This window comes from Delphinus delphis, chromosome 18 (genome assembly GCF_949987515.2).
Source record: "Delphinus delphis chromosome 18, mDelDel1.2, whole genome shotgun sequence".
Lineage (NCBI taxonomy): Eukaryota > Metazoa > Chordata > Mammalia > Artiodactyla > Delphinidae > Delphinus > Delphinus delphis.
Genome location: NC_082700.1, coordinates 11,025,302 through 11,044,293, shown reverse-complemented (window position 1 = coordinate 11,044,293; position 18,992 = coordinate 11,025,302). Strand labels below are relative to the sequence as shown.

The window sequence follows — 18,992 nt, the reverse complement described above, 5'->3', positions numbered from 1 at the left end:
ACTCAAAAAAATTAACTTTATCTAATTGTTATATGAGCAGAGGTATGTTATTTTTCTAACACTAATCTCTGAAAACTTCACCAATGTCAAGGATATAGCCATTTTTTCATTGAATTTATGTTAGAATAAAATATATTTGACAAAACCTATTGCTTTCCCCAGAATCATTATGTGACAAATGATGCTGATATTAACATAGTAATGACATTCCAATATTCAAGGAATCATATTTTCTGATGTATAATTAAGAGAATGTTGCCAATTGTATATTGTACAATGATTTTCTCCTCAAAACGAATAAGTAATCCATCTGAATTCATTAAAAAATAATCATTCAAACTCTAATATCTCCAAACTACTCAAGGAAAATACATATATAGGATCAAACCATTCTCTTGCTACAAATTTTTTGATAATTCCACATGACTGGAAAATCCAAATTCATTGTTTTGATATTCAAAACCTTCAATAACTTGGTTTCAACCTATGATAATCACCCTCGCATTCTACAATAAATCACACCATCTACTCTGTATTCTCCCATGAAGCCATGCCTGATTATGGATCAATCCATAAACACATCCTGTACTCCCTTGCTTCTATCCCTTCAGTCATGCCCACTGTCTCACATTCTATCATCACGTCCTGCTCACTCTCTCCATTACTTATTTTTTTCAAGAACCCTGAAAAATTTCCTTCTCTATGAAGAGTTCCTAAATCTTCTGCAGCTGGAATTAATCATCCTTCCCCAAAACGTTAATAGTATTTGCATTATGTTTCTTTTGTGGTATACATGTCAACTTTTAATTATAAACATTTACAAATACAATTATTCTCATAAATAAAGTATAAGCTTAATCCCCAAAGCTTTAGAACAGTTCCTTGAATATGACAATTATTCAATATATTATTGAATTTTATTCAATCACATGCCCTACAATCATTATTACCAGATCCTAATAAGAAAGAATGTAGAGGAAAATAAAAGGTTACAGTCACAAGCATGCCAACAAAGGGCAAATAGATTAGCATAGAGTATTTCAATGCAAGAAGTGAAGTCAGTGCTTCAACATAGTTGAAAATGACTCAACCAATCAAATCTTAAAAAGTTATAACAATGACATATATCAAATCAGCAGAAGTGCCAAGTACCAGCACTATAATTACTGCAATATTTCAAATACTGAACAAGAGAAACACATCACTAATACAAACCAATATCTAAGAGAAATATTAAACATAATGTTAATAAACTACTTATACCAAATTAAGCAATCATTTACAAATATCAAGTAATTTTATGTAACTAATTCTTCTAATATAAGAAAAGTTGTTTTTTTCGTTTTTGTTTTTTTTGGCTGTGCCACGAAGCTTGCAGGATCTCAGTTCCCTGACCAGGGATTGAACCCGAGCCACGGCAGTGAAAGCCTGGAATCCTAACCACTAGGCAACTAGGGAACTCCCCAAAGATTTTTTTTAACATGCATGTAGTTGCACAGAAGAATGGATATTTTGGTAGGTTGAAAGTTTCAAAAATTAAATTGCAAAAGCAATCAATATCATAGAATGATAAAAGATACACTTTTTAGAAATGATTTGAGGGGGAAAATGTGTGAATAATTATAATCTAATAGAGGAAACCCCTGAATTGTCTACACCACTAGTGTCATTCGTTGGTTTTGGTTTTGGTTTTGGTCATGCCATGGGGCATGATGGATCCTAGTTCCCCGACCAGGGATCAAACCCATGCCCCCTGCAGTGGAACGGCAGAGCCCTAACCACTGGACCGCCAAGAAAGTCCCTCATTTGTTTAATAATTACTGAGCACTCGAGGATGTGGGCATAAACCTTCTCTAATTGGGTCGATACTCCAAAGTCTCAAACAACTGTGTGACCTCTGGTATCTCTCTTCTGCTCTTCATAACATCTTCCACCGACGGCTCACAGCATCTCAACACGGGAACCCTGACAAAGACTTCTATCCTTACCCCAAGAGCTTGCTCCTTTTCGATACCCTGCCCCACAAGTTCCAGCTGTTTCAGTACCTCAGAGCAGCAGGCCCAACCGGCTATGCCTGGCTTCTACCTACTTTATGCCTCAATAAAAATACTAGCCCCAGCCAGAGAGCTGCGGTCATTAACAAGCTCATCTCAAAATGCTTTCCTCGACTTCCGGGAAGATGGTAGAAGAGTAAGACGCGGAGATCACCTTCCTCCCCACAGATACACCAGAAATACATCTACGCGTGGAACAACTCCTACGGAGCACCTACTGAACGCTGGCAGAAGAACTCAGACCTCCCAAAAGGCAAGGAACCCCCCACGTACCTGGTTAGGGCAAAAGAAGAAAATAAACACAGACAAAAGGATAGGGACGGGGCCTGCACCAGCGGGAGGGAGCTGTGAAGGAGGAAAAGTGTCCACACACTAGGAAGCCGCTTCGCGGGTGGAGACTGCGGGTGGCGGAGTGGGGAAACTTCGGGGCTGCGGAGGAGAGCACAGCAACAGGGGTGCGGAGGGCAAAGCGGGTAGATTCCAGCGCAGAGGATCGGGGCCGACCGGCACTCACCAGCCCGAGAGGCTTGTCTGCTCCCCTGCCGGGGCGGGTGGGGCTGGGAGCTGAGGCTCCGGCTTCGGGTCGGAGCGCGGGGAGAGGCAAGAGACTTTTTCTTCCCTCTTTGTTTCCTGGTGCGCGAGGAGAGGGGTTTAAGAACACTGCTTAAGAGAGCTCCAGAGACGGGCGCGAGCCGCGGCTAAAAGTGCGGACCCCAGAGACAGACATGAGACGCTAAGGACCCTGCTGCCTTCACCAAGAAGCCTGTGTGCGAGCACAGGTCACTCTCCACACCTCCCTTCCGGGGAGCCTGTTCAGCCCGCCACTGCCAGGGTCCCGGGATCCAGGGACAACTTCCCCGGGAAAACGCACGGCGCGCCTCACGCTGGCAACGTCACGCCAGCCTCTGCCGCCGCAGGCCCGCCCCGCCCTCCATGCCCCTCCCTCCCCGCGGCCTGAGTGAGCCAGAGCCTCCGAATCAGCGGCTCCTGTAACCCCGTCCTGTCTGAGCAAAGAACACACGCCCTCCGGCGACCTACACGCACAGGCAGGGCCAAATCCAAAGCTGAGCCCCTGGAAGCTGTGAGAAAAAGAAGAGAAAGGGAAATCTCTCCCAGCAGCCTCAGAAGCAGCGGATTAAAGCTCCACAATCAACTTGATGTACGCTGCATCTGTGGGATACATGAATAGACAACGAATCATCCCAAATTAAGGAGCCCTGTGGATGAAAGGCTCTTGGTGCTGCAGCCAGGAGTTGGTGCTGTGCCTCTGAGGTGGGAGAGCCAACTTCAGGACACTGGTCCACAAGAGGCCTCCCAGCTGCACATAATATCAAACGGCGAAAATCTCCCAGAGATCTCCATCTCAACACCAGCACCCAGCTTCACTCAACGACCAGCAAGCTACAGTGCTGGACATCCTATGCCAAACAACTAGCAAGACAGGAACACAACCCCACCCATTAGCAGAGAGGCTGCCTAAAATCATAATAAGTCTACAGACACCCCAAAACACACCACCAGACGTGGACCTGCCCACCAGAAAGACAAGATCCAGCCTCATCCACCAGAATACGGGCACTAGTCCCCTCCACCAGGAAGCCTACACAACCCAATGAACCAACCTTAGCCACTGGGGACAGACACAAAAAACAACAGAAACTACGAACCTTCGGCCTGCAAAAAGGAGACCCGAAACACAGTAAGATAAGCAAAATGAAAAGACAGAAAAACACACAGCAGATGAAGGAGCAAGATGCAAACCCACCAGACCTAACAAATGAAGAGGAAATAGGCAGTCTACCTGAAAAAGAATTCAGAATAATGATAGTAAAGATGATCCAAAATCTTGGAAATAGAATAGACAAAATGAAAGAAACAGTTAACAAGGACCTAGAAGGACTAAAGATGAAACAAACAATGATGAACAACACAATAAATGAAATTAGAAATACTCTACATGGGCTCAATAGCAGAATAACTGAGGCAGAAGAATGGATAAGTGACCTGGAAGATAAAATAGTGGAAATAACTACTGCAGAGCAGAATAAAGAAAAAAGAATGAAAAGCATTGAGGACAGTCTCAGAGACCTCTGGGACAACATTAAACGCACCAATATTCGAATTATAGGGATTCCAGAAGAAGAGAAAAAGGGACTGAGAAAATATTTGAAGAGATTATAGTTGAAAACTTCCCTAATATGGGAAAGGAAATAGTTAATCAAGTCCAGGAAGCACAGAGACTCCCATACAGGATAAATACAAGGAGAAATATGCCAAGACACATATTAATCAAACTGTCAAAAATTAAATACAAAGAAAGCATATTAAAAGCAGCAAGGGAAAAACAACAAATAACACACAAGGGAATCCCCATAAGGTTAACAGCTGATCTTTCAGCAGAAACTCTGCAAGCCAGAAGGGAGTGGCAGGACATATTGAAAGTGCTGAAGGAGAAAAACCTGCAACCAAGATTACTCTACCCAGCAAGGATCTCATTCAGATTTGATGGAGAAATTAAAACCTCTACAGACAAGCAAAAGCTGAGAGAGTTCAGCACCACCAACCCAGCTCTACAACAACTGCTAAAGGAACTTCTCTAGGCAAGAAACACAAAAGAAGGAAAAGACCTACAATAACAAACCCAAAACAATTAAGAAAATGGGAATGGGAACACACATATCGATAATTACTTTAAATGTAAATGGACTAAATGCTCCCACCAAAAGACACAGATTGGCTGAATGGATACAAAAACAAGATGCATATATTTGCTGTCTATAAGAGACCCACTTCAGACCTAGAGACACATACAGACTGAAAGTAAGGGGATGGAAAAAGGTATTTCATGCAAATGGAAACCAAAATAAAGCTGGAGTAGCAATTCTCATATCAGACAAAATAGACTGTAAAATAAAGACTATTACAAGAGACAAAGAAGGACACTACATAATGATCAAGGGATCGATCCAAGAAAAGATATAACAATTGTAAATATTTATGCACCCAATATAGGAGCACCTCAATACATAACGCAAATACTAACAGCCATAAAAGGGGAAATTGACAGTAACACATTCATAGTAGGGGACTTTAACACCCCACTTTCACCAATGGACAGATCATCCAAAATGAAAATAAATAAGGAAACACAAGCTTTAAATGATACATTAAACAAGATGGACTTAATTGATATTTAGAGGACATTCCATCCAAAAACAACAGAATACATTTTTCTCAAGTGCTCATGGAACATTCTCCAGGATAGATCATATCTTGGGTCACAAATCAAGCCTTGGTAAATTTAAGAAAATTGAAATTGTATCAAGTATCTTTTCCAACCACAACGCTATGAGACTAGATTATCAATTACAGGAAAAGATCTGTAAAAAATACAAACACATGGAAGCTAAACAATACACTACTTAATAACGAAGTGATCATTGAAGAAATCAAAGACAAAATCAAAAAATACCTAGAAAAAAATGACAATGGAGACACGACAACTCAAAATCTATGGGATGCAGCAAAAGCAGTTCTAAGAGGGGATTTTATAGCAATACAATCCTACCTTAAGAAACAGGAAACACCTCGAATAAACAACCTAATCTTGCACCTAAAGCAATTAGAGAAAGAAGAACAAAAAAACCCCAAAGTTAGCAGAAGGAAAGAAATCATAAAAATCAGGTCAGAAATAAATGGAAATGAAGGAAACGATAGCAAAGATCAATAAAACTAAAAGCCGGTTCTTTGAAAGGATAAACAAAATTGATAAACCATTAGCCAGACTCATCAAGATAAAAAGGGAGAAAACTCAAATCAATAGAATTAGAAATGAAAAAGGAGAAGTAACAACTGACACTGCAGAAATACAAAAGATCATGAGAGATTACTACAAGCAACTCTATACCAATAAAATGGACAACCTGGAAGAAATGGACAAATTCTTAGAAAGACACAACCTGCCAAGACTGAATCAGGAAGAAATAGAAAATATGAACAGACCAATCACAAGCACTGAAATTGAAACTCTGATTAAAAATCTTCCAACAAACCAAAGCCCAGGACCAGATGGCTTCACAGGCGGACTCTATCAAACATTTAGAGAAGAGCTATCACCTATCCTTCTCAAACTCTTCCAAAATATAGCAGAGGGAGGAACACTCCCAAACTCATTCTATGAGGCCACCATCACCCTGATACCAAAACCAGATAAGGATGTCACAAAGAAAGAAAACTACAGGCCAATATCACTGATGAACATAGATGCAAAAATCCTCAACAAAATACTAGCAAACAGAATCCAACACCACATTAAACGGATCATACACCATGATCAAGTGGGGTTTATTCCAGGAATGCAAGGATTCTTCAATATATGCAAATCAATCAACATGATACACCATATTAACAAATTGAAGGAAAAAAAACGTATGATCATCTCAATAGATGCAGAGAAAGCTTTTGACAAAATTTAACACCCATTTATGATAAAAACCCTGCAGAAAGTAGGCATAGAGGGAACTCTCCTCAACATAAAAAAGGCCACATATGACAAACCCACAGCCAACATTCTCCTCCATGGTGAAAAACTGAAAGCGTTTCCACTAAGATCAGGAACAAGACAAGGTTGCCCACTCTCACCACTCTTATTCAACATAGTTTTGGAAGTTGTAGCCACAGCAATCAGAGAAGAAAAGGAAATAAAAGGAATCCAAATCGGAAAAGTAGAAGTAAAGCTGTCACTGTTTGCAGATGACATGATACTATACATAGAGAATCCTAAAGATGCTACCAGAAAACTACTAGAGCTAATCAATGAATTTGGTAAAGTAGCAGGATACAAAATTAATGCACAGAAATCTCTGGCATTCTTATACACTAAGGATGAAAAATCTGAAAGTGAAATCAAGAAAACACTCCCATTTACCATTGCAACAAAAAGAATAAAATATCTAGGAATAAACCTACCTAAGGAGACAAAAGACCTGTATGCAGAAAATTATAAGACACTGATGATAGAAATTAAAGATGATACAAATAGATGGAGAGATATACCATGTTCTTGGATTGGAAGAATCAACATTGTGAAAATGACTCTACTACCCAAAGCAATCTACAGATTCAATGCAATCCCTATCAAACTACCACTGGCATTTTTCACAGAACTAGAACAAAAAGTTTCACAATTTCCATGGAAACACAAAAGACCCCGAATAGCCAAAGCAATCTTGAGAACGAAAAACGGAGCTGGAGGAATCAGGCTCCCTGACTTCAGACTATACTACAAAGCTACAGTAATCAAGACAGTATGGTACTGGCACAAAAACAGAAATATAGATCAATGGAACAGGATAGAAAGCCCAGAGATAAACCCATGCACATATGGTCACCTTATCTTTCATAAAGGAGGCAGGAATGTACAGTGGAGAAAGGACAGGCTCTTCAATAAGTGGTGCTGGGAAAACTGGACAGCTACATGTAAAAGTATGAGATTAGATCACTCCCTAACACCATACACAAAAATAAGCTCAAAATGGATTAAAGACCTGAATGTAAGGCCAGACACTATCAAACTCTTAGAGGAAAACATAGGCAGGACACTCTATGACATAAATCACAGCAAGTTCCTTTTTGACCCACCTCCTAGAGAAATGGAAATAAAAACAAATAAACAAATGGGACCTAATGAAACTTAAAAGCTTTTGCGCAGCAAAGGAAACCATAAAGAAGACCAAAAGACAAGCCTCAGAATGGGAGAAAATATTTGCAAATGAAGCAACTGACCAAGGGTTAATCTCCAGAATATACAAGCAGCTCATGCAGCTCAATAACAAAAAAACAAACAACCCAATCCAAAAATGGGCAGAAGACCTAAATAGACATTTCTGCAAAGAAGATACACAGACTACCAACAGACACATGAAAGAATGCTCAACATCACTAATCATTAGAGAAATGCAAATCAAAACTACAGTGAGATATCTCACACCAGTCAGAATGGCCATCATCAAAAAATCTAGAAACAATAAATGCTGGAGAGGGTGTGGAGAAAAGGGAACCCTCTTACACTGTTGGTGGGAATGTAAATTGATACAGCCACTGTGGAGAACAGTATGGAGGTTCCTTAAAAAACTACAAATAGAACTACCATATGACCCAGCAATCCCACTACTGGGCATATACCCTGAGAAAACCATAATTCAAAGAGTCATGTACCAAAATGTTCATTGCAGCTCTATTTACAGTAGCCCAGAGATGGAAACAACCTAAATGTCCATCATCGGATGACTGGATAAAGATGATGTGGCACATATATACAATGGAATATTACTCAGCCATAAAAAGAAACGAAATTGAGCTATTTGTAATGAGGTGGACAGACCTAGAGTCTGTCATACAGAGTGAAGTGAGACAAATACCGTATGCTAACACATATATGTGGAATTTAAGAAAAAAAATGTCATGAAAAACCTAGGGGTGAAACAGGAATAAAGCCACAGACTTACTAGAGAATGGACTTGAGGCTATGTGGAGGGGGAAGGGTAAACTGTGACAAAGCGAGAGAAAGGCATGGACATATATACACTACCAAACGTAAGGTAGATAGCTAGTGGGAAGCAGCCGCATAGCACAGAGAGATCAGCTCGGTGCTTTGTGACGGCCTGGAGGTGTGGGATAGGGAGGGTGGGAGGGAGGGAGACGCAAGCGGGAAGAGATATGGGAACATATGTATATATATAACTGATTCATTTTGTTGTGAACCTGAAACTAACATACCATTTAAAGCAATTATACTCCAATGAAGATGTTAAAATGAAAAAAAAAAAAAAATGCTTTCCTCCTCTCAAGGATCTTGGGCCTGTGCTATGTGTACTGACAAATGTCTAAAAACGGATGCTTTGTGTATTTTGCCCATTTTCATAGTGATTTACAGTGGTAGGGCACATCTAGTACCAGTTATTCCATTATGGACAAAATCAGAAGTCAGGTTGAATGTTTTAAAAATGAATTAATTAAGCAAGAAATTTTGTAAACTGGATAGTAGGTTTTAAAAGATTATTTGTGAATTCTAATTGTCATCCTCATAAGTAAAAGAAACCGGCTAAAGGATACCAATTGATTAAAAAAAAACAAGAGTGTTTTTCTGTTGGATGAATTCATGAAAGGTAACAGAGGGAAACAGATTTTTCCCCCAGCAAAAGAAACAAAAATCACTTAATTTTTATGAATTTAAAGCTTCTCGGGCCTCCCTGAACCATTTTTTGTTGGTTTTGTCTTTTTTTTTAATTAATTAATTTATTTAATTATTTATGTCAGTGTCGGGTCTTCGTTGCTAAGCATGGGCTTTCTCTAGTTGCGGTGAGCAGGGACTACTCTGTTGCATTGTGCGGGCTTCTCACTGTGGTGACTTCTCTTGGTGCGAGCACGGGCTCTAGGCACGCAGGTTTTAGTAATTGCAGCATGCAGGCTCAGTAGTTGCAGCACACAGGCTCTAGAGCACAGGCTCAGTAGTTGTGGTGCACAGGCTTAGTTGCTCTGTGGCATGTGGGATCTTCCTGGACCAGGGATTGAACCTGTGTCCCCTGCATTGGCAGGCGGATTATTAACCACTGCACTACAAGGGAAGTCCCCCGAACTGGTTTTAAAGCTGTCTTCTCTTCCAAGCATTTCCCAGTTCTTACAATCAGAACCCTTCTCCATGATCACATAGGACTCAGTGTTCACAGATTATACCATGACTATATTTTCATGCAACTTTACTTTTCAGCTTTTGTATGTCTTTCTCCCTTATTTGGCTGTAAGATCCTTAAAGGTAATTTATAGTTTTGCATCTTCCATAATGCCTATAATAGTGCTCTGTACACAGAAACGCTTTAATAAATGTCTTCTGAATTGTAAAGTTGTATGAGAAAATTCATCATAATGTAATCATTTTCATTTTCCCAAGTCATTTTAAAGCTACTTTTAAATGACTTTACCTTCTTCAGGGAAAATCCACGATTTAGAGTAAAATCATCTACCCCCTAATGTTTAAGATTAAAAACATACTACCCTATTTCATCTTCCTTGATTTTGGTCTTCCTTCTGGACTCCAATCATAAAACTCTGGTTTTCTACTGTTGCTAAAGTCTACCACTTTTCAGTTTTTGTCTGTTTAAATGTTTTTCTTTGGCTCTTTTCAGAGAGGCTGCACACTTTTCCTTGATTTACTGCATGTATAAAAGAATTGTTTGTTTTGAGAAACAAAGCAACCATTAAGTATGAATATGAAATCACCCATGTCCTTTGCCCCACATTGAACTTGCAAGCAAGTCTTTTGAGCTGAAAGTCCTGTACTAATAATTACTGATATAACTTTTTAAATAATATTCAATGAATTTAAGTAAATTTAAGTAAAAAGTCATGCAAAACACTAAAGATATCACTCTCCTTGGCTCATGATTACTATATTTTAAAAGTAATTTGTCTGAAGCAGTTTAGTGATACTTCTTACCCTTTTTGTTTGTTTTTTTGGGGGGTATTATACCTATGATGCTTAAGAACTCCAAGTACATGGTTTCTAAAAATAAGGACTGGAATAAAATACTGAGAAGTGTGTTGTGAAACACTGTAAATAGCTTCTCCATGTCTACATTTTAACACTGCTGAACTGTATGTACATTCCATTATCAGGTTAAAAAAAAAAAAAAAAAAACCTTTACTTTCATTTGGTTCATACTGCTTACAAAGGAATCAAAAATGTTTAATATATTCTCTTGGAAGTTATAAAATCTTTTTGGGGAAATATAATGTAAGATGTCTAATAAAACTAGTCTTATTTGGGGAAAAAGAATGGTCTTAATTTTTTCAGTCTGTTATACAAAGATCATTATTTCATACTTTTGCTAATTGTAGCAATACAAGTTCACATCACAATTAATTATACCATATTTTAAAAATATGATTCAATTTAAATGACTGTAAACATATAATCCATTATGTACATAAAATAATTGTCTTATCTTAATCCCATTTGTGGTATTCAGATCACTTCCAAATCTTCAAACTTATATTTTTTAAGGTATAATAAGCAGATTTGTGCATAAATATCAATATTTATTGGATTATTATTTTAAGAAGAATTTTCCAAAAGAGAACTATTATATAAAATGGTTTGAATAGGATGGGGATGAGAATGAGGAATGACTGAGAATTGGCAAGTGAGATCTTTCCAGGGTGGTAGAAATGTTCTAAAAGTTGATTGTGGTGATGTTTGCACAACTCTGTAAGCTTATATAAAATAATTTACTTGTATACTTAAAATGAGTGAATTGTATGATATGTAAACTATACTTTAATAAAGCTATTATAATTTTTTAAAGAAAAACCCGTGTATGACCATATTTTGTACTAATTATACTCAAAGGAGTAACATGACTCAGCTTTCTTAAAAATAGAACATTTCAGTATAATATTTCAATATGGAACACTATGTGTAACAAGAGGACAATACACATTCTTTTCAAGAACACATGGAACAACTAGCAAAGAGGACACACATTTGGGTTCATAAGACAAACTTCAGCAAACTTCCAAAGACTAAAATCATATAAATGAAACGTATGTATTACTTGAAAAGTAAATTTAAAAGCATTCAAAGAAGAAATATAAAATATGAACTCTCTGACATCTATTTAAAAATTTATATTTATAATTTTTATTCAGAAAACACTCTAGGCTGCAGCTTCAATGCTGAGTTCTTGCAAATATTTAAGAAAAAAATTAAAATTAAGAAAAAACCCACTAAAGTAATCTATCCAGTCAATAAACAAATAATAAGCCCTAAAAGGAGACGGGGATAGTAGTACCCAGACATGCAGCAATATATTACCTAAAATGTCCATTTCCCAACCAAACACTGAGAGACATAGAAACAGGAAAATATGACCCATACATGGGAGAAGAAGCAGGCAACAGAAATTGCTAGTGACAGCAATCAGATGTCAGATTTAACAGAAAAAGACTTCAAAGCAGCCATAAAAACGTGTTCAAAGAACTAAAGGAAACCATAATTAGAGAAGTAAATATAGTTATGATGACAATGTCACATTAAATAGAGAATATCAATTAAGAGATAGATATTGATATATAGGAAAGTGAAGAGAATAAATTCTAAGAGTTCTAATCACAAGAAAAACTTTTTAATAAATTCTAAGAGTTCTAATCACAAGAAAAACCTTTTTTCTTTTCTTTATTGTATCTATATGAGCTGATGGATGTTAGCTGAATCTATTAAAATAATCATTTCACAGTATATGTAAACCAAATCATCATGCTGTACTCCTTAAACTTATACAGTGACATAGTCAATTACTTCTCAATAAACCTGGGAAAATATTAATAGAATTAGTATTTTAAAATATCAATAAAATTAAAATTTAGTATTCTTTTTAAAAGAGAGAAAGATATTATAAAAACAATCCAAATGGAAATTCTGGAGTTGAAAAGTACGATGAATTGAAAAGTTCTCTACAGGGTCTCAACAGTATATTTGAACAAGCAGAAGAAAGAATTAGCAAATATAAGATCAACAGATAAAGGTTATGCAATCCAAAAACCAGAGAGAAAAGAGAGTGAAGAATGATCAGAGCCTCAGAGAAATGTGGGAAACAATTAACTGTACTAAGGTATGAAGAATAAGAATACCAAAAGCAGAGAAGAAAGAGAAAAGAAAAGCAAAATATTCAAGAATTTAATGGATGATAAGTTCCCAATTTATTGAAAAGCATTAATTTACCTATTCAGGAAGCCCATGAACTTGAAGAAAGATAAAAGCAAAGAAATCTACAAACAGAAAAGTCATAGTAATGGTGAAAGCCCAAGACAAGGAGAAAAATCTCAAAAGCAGCACAAGAAAAACGACTCTTTACTTAAAAGAGAACAATAATAAGATCAACAGCTGACTTCTCATCTGAAAAAATGGAGGCCAGAACACAGAGGAATAAAGCATTCAAAGTACTCAAAGAAAAAAATATCAACCAAGAATTTGTATCCAGCAAATCTAGCTTTCAAATCTAAAAGGAAAATAAGATACATTCCCAAATAAATAAGAACTAAGATAATTTACCGCTAGCTGACCTACCTTACAAGAAATAACAAAGGGAAGTCTTTCAAGCTAAAAGTGACAGTAATTTGAATCCACATGAAAAACAAAGAGCACCAGTAGTCATGTGGTTATAAAAGATGGTATAAATGCATATTTATTCTCCTTTTTCCCTCTTAATAGATTTCAAAGCAATTTTATAAGATAATGTGTATATAAAGTATGGTTTTGCCTATAACATAAAATTGTAATGTATTTGCTAATAACAACACAAAGGAGGTGAGTGGGAAAGCTATATTGAGCTAAGGAAATAAGTCCAGGTGATAAATGAACAAATGAGGAAATCCATAAATGAAAATTAGGTTAATATAACAAAAGCTATAAACATACAGTTGATTTTCTTCTCTCAGCTTCCTTAAAAGACATTCAACTATATAAAGTAATAATTATAATAATGTAATGTTGGGTTTGTAACCAACATTGTAATATGTACTACGTATAACTATATCACAAAAAAGAAGAAAAACAAAATACATCTATAAGAAGTAACATTTCTATATCTCACTGGAATTAAGTTAGTATAAATCTGAAGTTGATTCTGATAAGTTAAAATTTAAATGGTAAGTCCTATAGCAACCACTAAGTAAATAAGTAAAAGAGATAGAGTGAAAAAATTCATTAAAGATATGAAAATGCTACAATAGAAAATATTCATTTAATGCAAAAGAAGGCAGTAAAGAATAAAGGAATTAAAAAGAACATAAGACATAGGTAACAGGCAGAACGACAGATGTAAATCCAACTATATCAGTAACATTAAAGGTGAATGGAAAAACAATCTTCTCAAAAGGCAGATGTTATTAGACTGGATAATAAAACAAGATCTAACAATGTATTGTCTATAGGAGGCATACTCTAGATTCAAAGTCAAAAATCGATTCAAAGTAAAAGGGAAAATTTATCAACAATCCACAAGAAAGCTGGAGTTGCTGTACTAAGCGAAAACACACTTTAAACAAAATATGTTACTAGAGGCAGAGTGACATTTAATAATAATAAAAGAATCAATCCACCAAGAAGATAATATCATATGTGCATCTAACAACCAAGCACCAAAATACATGAAGAAGAACTTGACAGAAATGAAGGAAGAAACATTAAGACAAGTTAAGATTAATAGTTGATAACTTCAATTCCCAAGTCGAACAGTGGATAGAACAACTAGGCAGAAGTCAACAAAGAAACATAAAAGTTGAACAACACTATAAAGTGATCAGACCTAAAAGATATCTCTATAACACTACACCCCACAACAGCAGAATATACATAACTCTTAAGTGTACATCAAACAGTGGATAGAGCAATGTTAAGCCATAAATCAAACCTGATTAAATTTACAAGGGTAAATATAATACAAAGTACCTTCTTTGACCAAAATGGAATCAAATTAGAAATCAATAATAGAAATTTCAGAAATTCAAAAATATTATGGAAATAAACAACAAATTGCTAAATAAAAATGTGTCAAATAGAAGTCAAAAGGGAAATTATAAAATGTTTTGAGATGAATGAAAATAAAGGCACAAATGCCAAAACATAAGCAGGTAAAGCAGTACTCAGAGGCAACACTGTAAGTGTTTATATTAAAAAAGACATCAAATCAACAACCAAGTCTTCCACCTTATGACATTGGATAACAAAAGAACAAACTAAACATAAAACAAGCAGAAGGAAGAAAACACTAAGAATTACAGGAAAAAGTACTGAAATAGAGAATAAGAAAAACAATAGAGAAAACACAACAAAAACAAAAGCTGATTCTTTGTAAAGATCAAAATTGACAAACCTATACCTAGACTAATTAATATGTTAATATTATTATCTCAATAAATGCTTATCTTAATAAACACAGAAAAGGCATTTGACAAAATCCAACACCCCTTTATTTTAAAAAGTGTTCAGCAAAGTAGGGATAAAATGGAGTTTCCCCAATCTCATAAAAAGCATCAATGAAATACTCACAGATAACAACACATTTAATGCTAAAAGACTGAAAGCGTTCCCCCTAAGATCAGTAACAAGACAAGGATACCTGTGCTAATGTTCTGTTCAACATTATACTGGAGATTCTAGATAAAACTATTAGTGCTAGTATTTTCAGCAAGATTGCAGGATACAGAATCATAACATAAAAATCCATTGTATACACTAGCAAAGAAAATCCGAATATAACATTTATAAACAACTCTATTTATGACAGCATCAAAAATAATAAAATACTAGAGAATAAATTTAACAAAGAAGTCAAGATTTCTGGCATTTGACTTATGGCAAAAAGTACAAATCCTCTTTGAAAGAAATTAAGAAGACACGAATAAATGTAAAGACATCCCATGTTCGTGGATTGGAGGACTTAATATTGTGTAGTTGGTAAGATTCTCCAAATAAAAGATTCAACACAATCTCTATCAAGATCACAGTTGGGTTTTGTTATTATTGTTGTTGTTTTGTGTGGGTGTGTTGTCTTTTTTTCAGAAACTGACAAGTTGATCCTAAAATTTATGTGGAAATTAAAGGGACCCATCATTTCCCCATTTCAAAATTTATATGAAATGTCCAGAATAGGCAAATCTATAGAATCAGAAAGGTTAGTGATTGCTTAGAAATGGGGTAAGGAGTGAGAGAATAAAAAGTTGAGAGCTAAAGGGTGCAAGGTTTCTTTTCTGAGATGGTAAAAATGTTCTAAAATTCACTGTGTTGATAGTTGCATATATCTGTGAATATACTAAAACCCTTGGATTATAAATTTTAAATGGGTGAATTGAATATATGTGAATTATATCTCAATAAAGCTGGCATTAAACAAAAAAATAAAACAAAAACAAAAAAATAAAACACAAAGAAATGAAGCTCTTTTCCTCTTACTATTCCTCCTGCCTTCTTGAAAATTTATAAAGCTAACAGGTAGGGCTAAACAAGGCAGGGGTTTGCACTAGGGGTAGAGGTGAGGAGCTGCAGTGGCCAGCAGGGTGGCAGAGCCCTCAGTTGAGTCAGGAGCATAACCAGGCAGCATGGTGTCAAAGTCCTAGAGAGGTGAGGAGTGTGTCCACCCAACAGGGTTATTAGCCAGGCACAGGAGACAGAGAATGAACAAAGACTGAACAAAGAATGAACAAAAACTGTTCTGTTGAGCAGACTAAAGATACATTATAACATAAATGTTGTGAACTAGATCATTTTCCTAAAAAGGACATTATGGGACAATTAGCAAAATTTTAATGGGGTCTGAGAATTACATGGTAGTAACACATTGATAATAATTATATAAAGGAATGTTTTGTTATATATAATTATATAAAGGTAGTAACACACTGATGTTAATAATTATATAAAGGAATTATATAAAGGAATACAAACACAATATTCAGGGATGATGGGACATTATGTCAGCAATACTCTCAAATGGCTCAGGGAAAAAATTGCTTACTACTGTGCTTGTAACTTTTCTGTAAGCTTCACTTTATTTTTAAATTTAAAAAATGAGAAAGAAAAAAAAAGATGAAGATTCAAGATAAAGTGACAAATATTAAAGATAAGCAAAGTAAATCAAACATGTATAGTCAAGTCTCTGAAGAAAACCAAAGCAAGGAAATAGAACAAACAGTGAACAGTATAAAAAATTCCTTGAAATATAAAGATACAAGACTGCATACTGAAAGTGCATAACACTTAAACGAGAAATCAACTCAGAATATTTAAGACCTATCTAGCAAAATTGCTGAATTTAAACAAAATCCTTTGAACATGTGGGCAAAAAGAGCAAGTGACTTACAATAGAAAGCATATTAAACTGTCATCAGACTTTCAACAAAAATACTTTAAGCCAGAAGAAAATTAGTAACAAATTTGAGATGTACAAAGAAAGGTTAGTCAAGGATCTTATAGCAAAGCAAATGGCTGTCAAACATAATGGTCCCTGATAAACTAATACCGAAATGCAGTTCTCAAAAAACATTCTTCCCATGAGTCCTTCCTGAAGAATAAACTATAGAATAAGCTTTAGACAGGCAAAACACATCAATGTAAGGAATGTGATGAACCTTAAATATATAAGTACTTTAAAACTACTAAGAGTTAAAATAAGAGAGAATAATATGTAATAACTACGTGTATTCACAATGTAGTTAATCCCTTGTATTAGTTTGCTAGGACTGCCATAACAAAGTACCAGAGTCCAAGTAGCTTAAACAACAGAAATTTATTTTCTCACAATTCTGGAGGCTAGAAATCCAAGATCAAACTGTCAGCAGGGTTGGACTCTGAAGCCTCTCTCTTTAGCTTGTAAATGACCCACTTCCCCTCCCTGTATCTTCATGTGTGTCTTCTGCGTGTGTCTGTGTTCTAATTTCCTCTCCTTATAACATTCATATTGTATTAGGACCCACCCTAATGACTTCACTTCACTTTACCTCCTTAAAGACCTTATCTCCAAATATAGCCACATTGTGAGTTGGAACTTCAACATATGAATTTTGGGGGAACACAATTCAGCCCATAACATTTATACCTCAGAAATTAAAAAATGGCAAGGAGAACAGAGAGAGCATATGGAAAACAAACTGTTTTCAGTAATTATGTCTGTAGGGTAGTATTGGTACTGTAGTTCTTAGACTGTTATATGTGTAATTATAGGCTTTTCTAATTCTAACATCCTCCATGTACTTGCCAACAAGATGTCTCAATGGGGAAGAAAAGAGATACAGATTTAACTAAGAGGAGGTCGAGATAAAACACAGCAAGTCCTAAATTTCCCATTAATAGAGACTAGAGATTCTTGGAGTACCGGCTGATTCCAGGACTGAAACAACAAAATGTTCAGGATGAGCCAGAAACATCGTCATAGGAAATAACAAGGAAGCTATCAAAGACTACAGGGTCAGGTCAAATGGACTAAGAGACCAACTAGAAGAGATACCCAGAGTTGGAGCAATTTGAAGTTTTAAAAGAAAAACATAGTAACTGCTATAGGTTGAAACACCTCAAATACATTTAAATCTGAAAGTTTATAATGACACTTTAAAAATTGGAGATCTCTGAATAATGAGAAAGTGGCATTAAGATTATATTATTCCCCCTCAGTGGTCATTAGGTACATTATTAGTCAGAGCTGCTAGAGGAGAAAGTTGTTAGTGTATAGAAAATGTATATTAACTGGATAAACCCAGTAGGAATTACCCATTTTAAGACCAATGGGTAAAAATTATTTGAATATGGGTAATAAAATAAGGCTCTGCTGGGCTTCCCTGGTGGCGCAGAGGTTGAGAGTCCGCCTGCCGATGCAGGGGATGCGGGTTCGTGCCCCAGTCTGGGAAGATCCCATATGCCGCGGAGCGGCTGGGCCCGTGAGCCATGGCCGTTAAGCCTGCGCATCCGGAGCCTGTGCTCCGCCACGGGAGAGGCCACAACGTTGAGGGGCCCACATACCGGAAAAAAATAAAATAAAATAAGGCTCTGCTGAAGGCATTGCATTGGGGGAATAAAACTAGAACTTTGGAAAAACAGAACACTTTTCTTGCCATTCACTGAAATTCTAGCATTCTAAATATAGTATAGCTATAAAGTAATATGCCTGATATTTTAAAGCAAATATACCTAAACAAGTATGATCAAATGAGTGGTGTATTTTGCAAAAGAATCCTCTTAGAACTACTCACATATATTCTATTACTCAAAATATTCCTTATATCTAGGATTTTTTTTAAAAAAAATTATTTTCAGAATCTACAGGGTTTTTTAAAGAACTTTATTAACAGGTGCTTGCAGTTTACTGACTTTTTTGAAAAAAAATCATGTTG

General features: G+C 36.1%; 1 protein-coding gene across 1 annotated transcript in view; it reads right to left on the bottom strand.

The window, feature by feature from the left end:
• NBEA (neurobeachin) overlaps positions 1–18,992 on the bottom strand; it is a 628,524-nt gene that overhangs the window by 520,917 nt on the left and 88,615 nt on the right. The gene's annotated exons all lie outside the window — the stretch shown is intronic.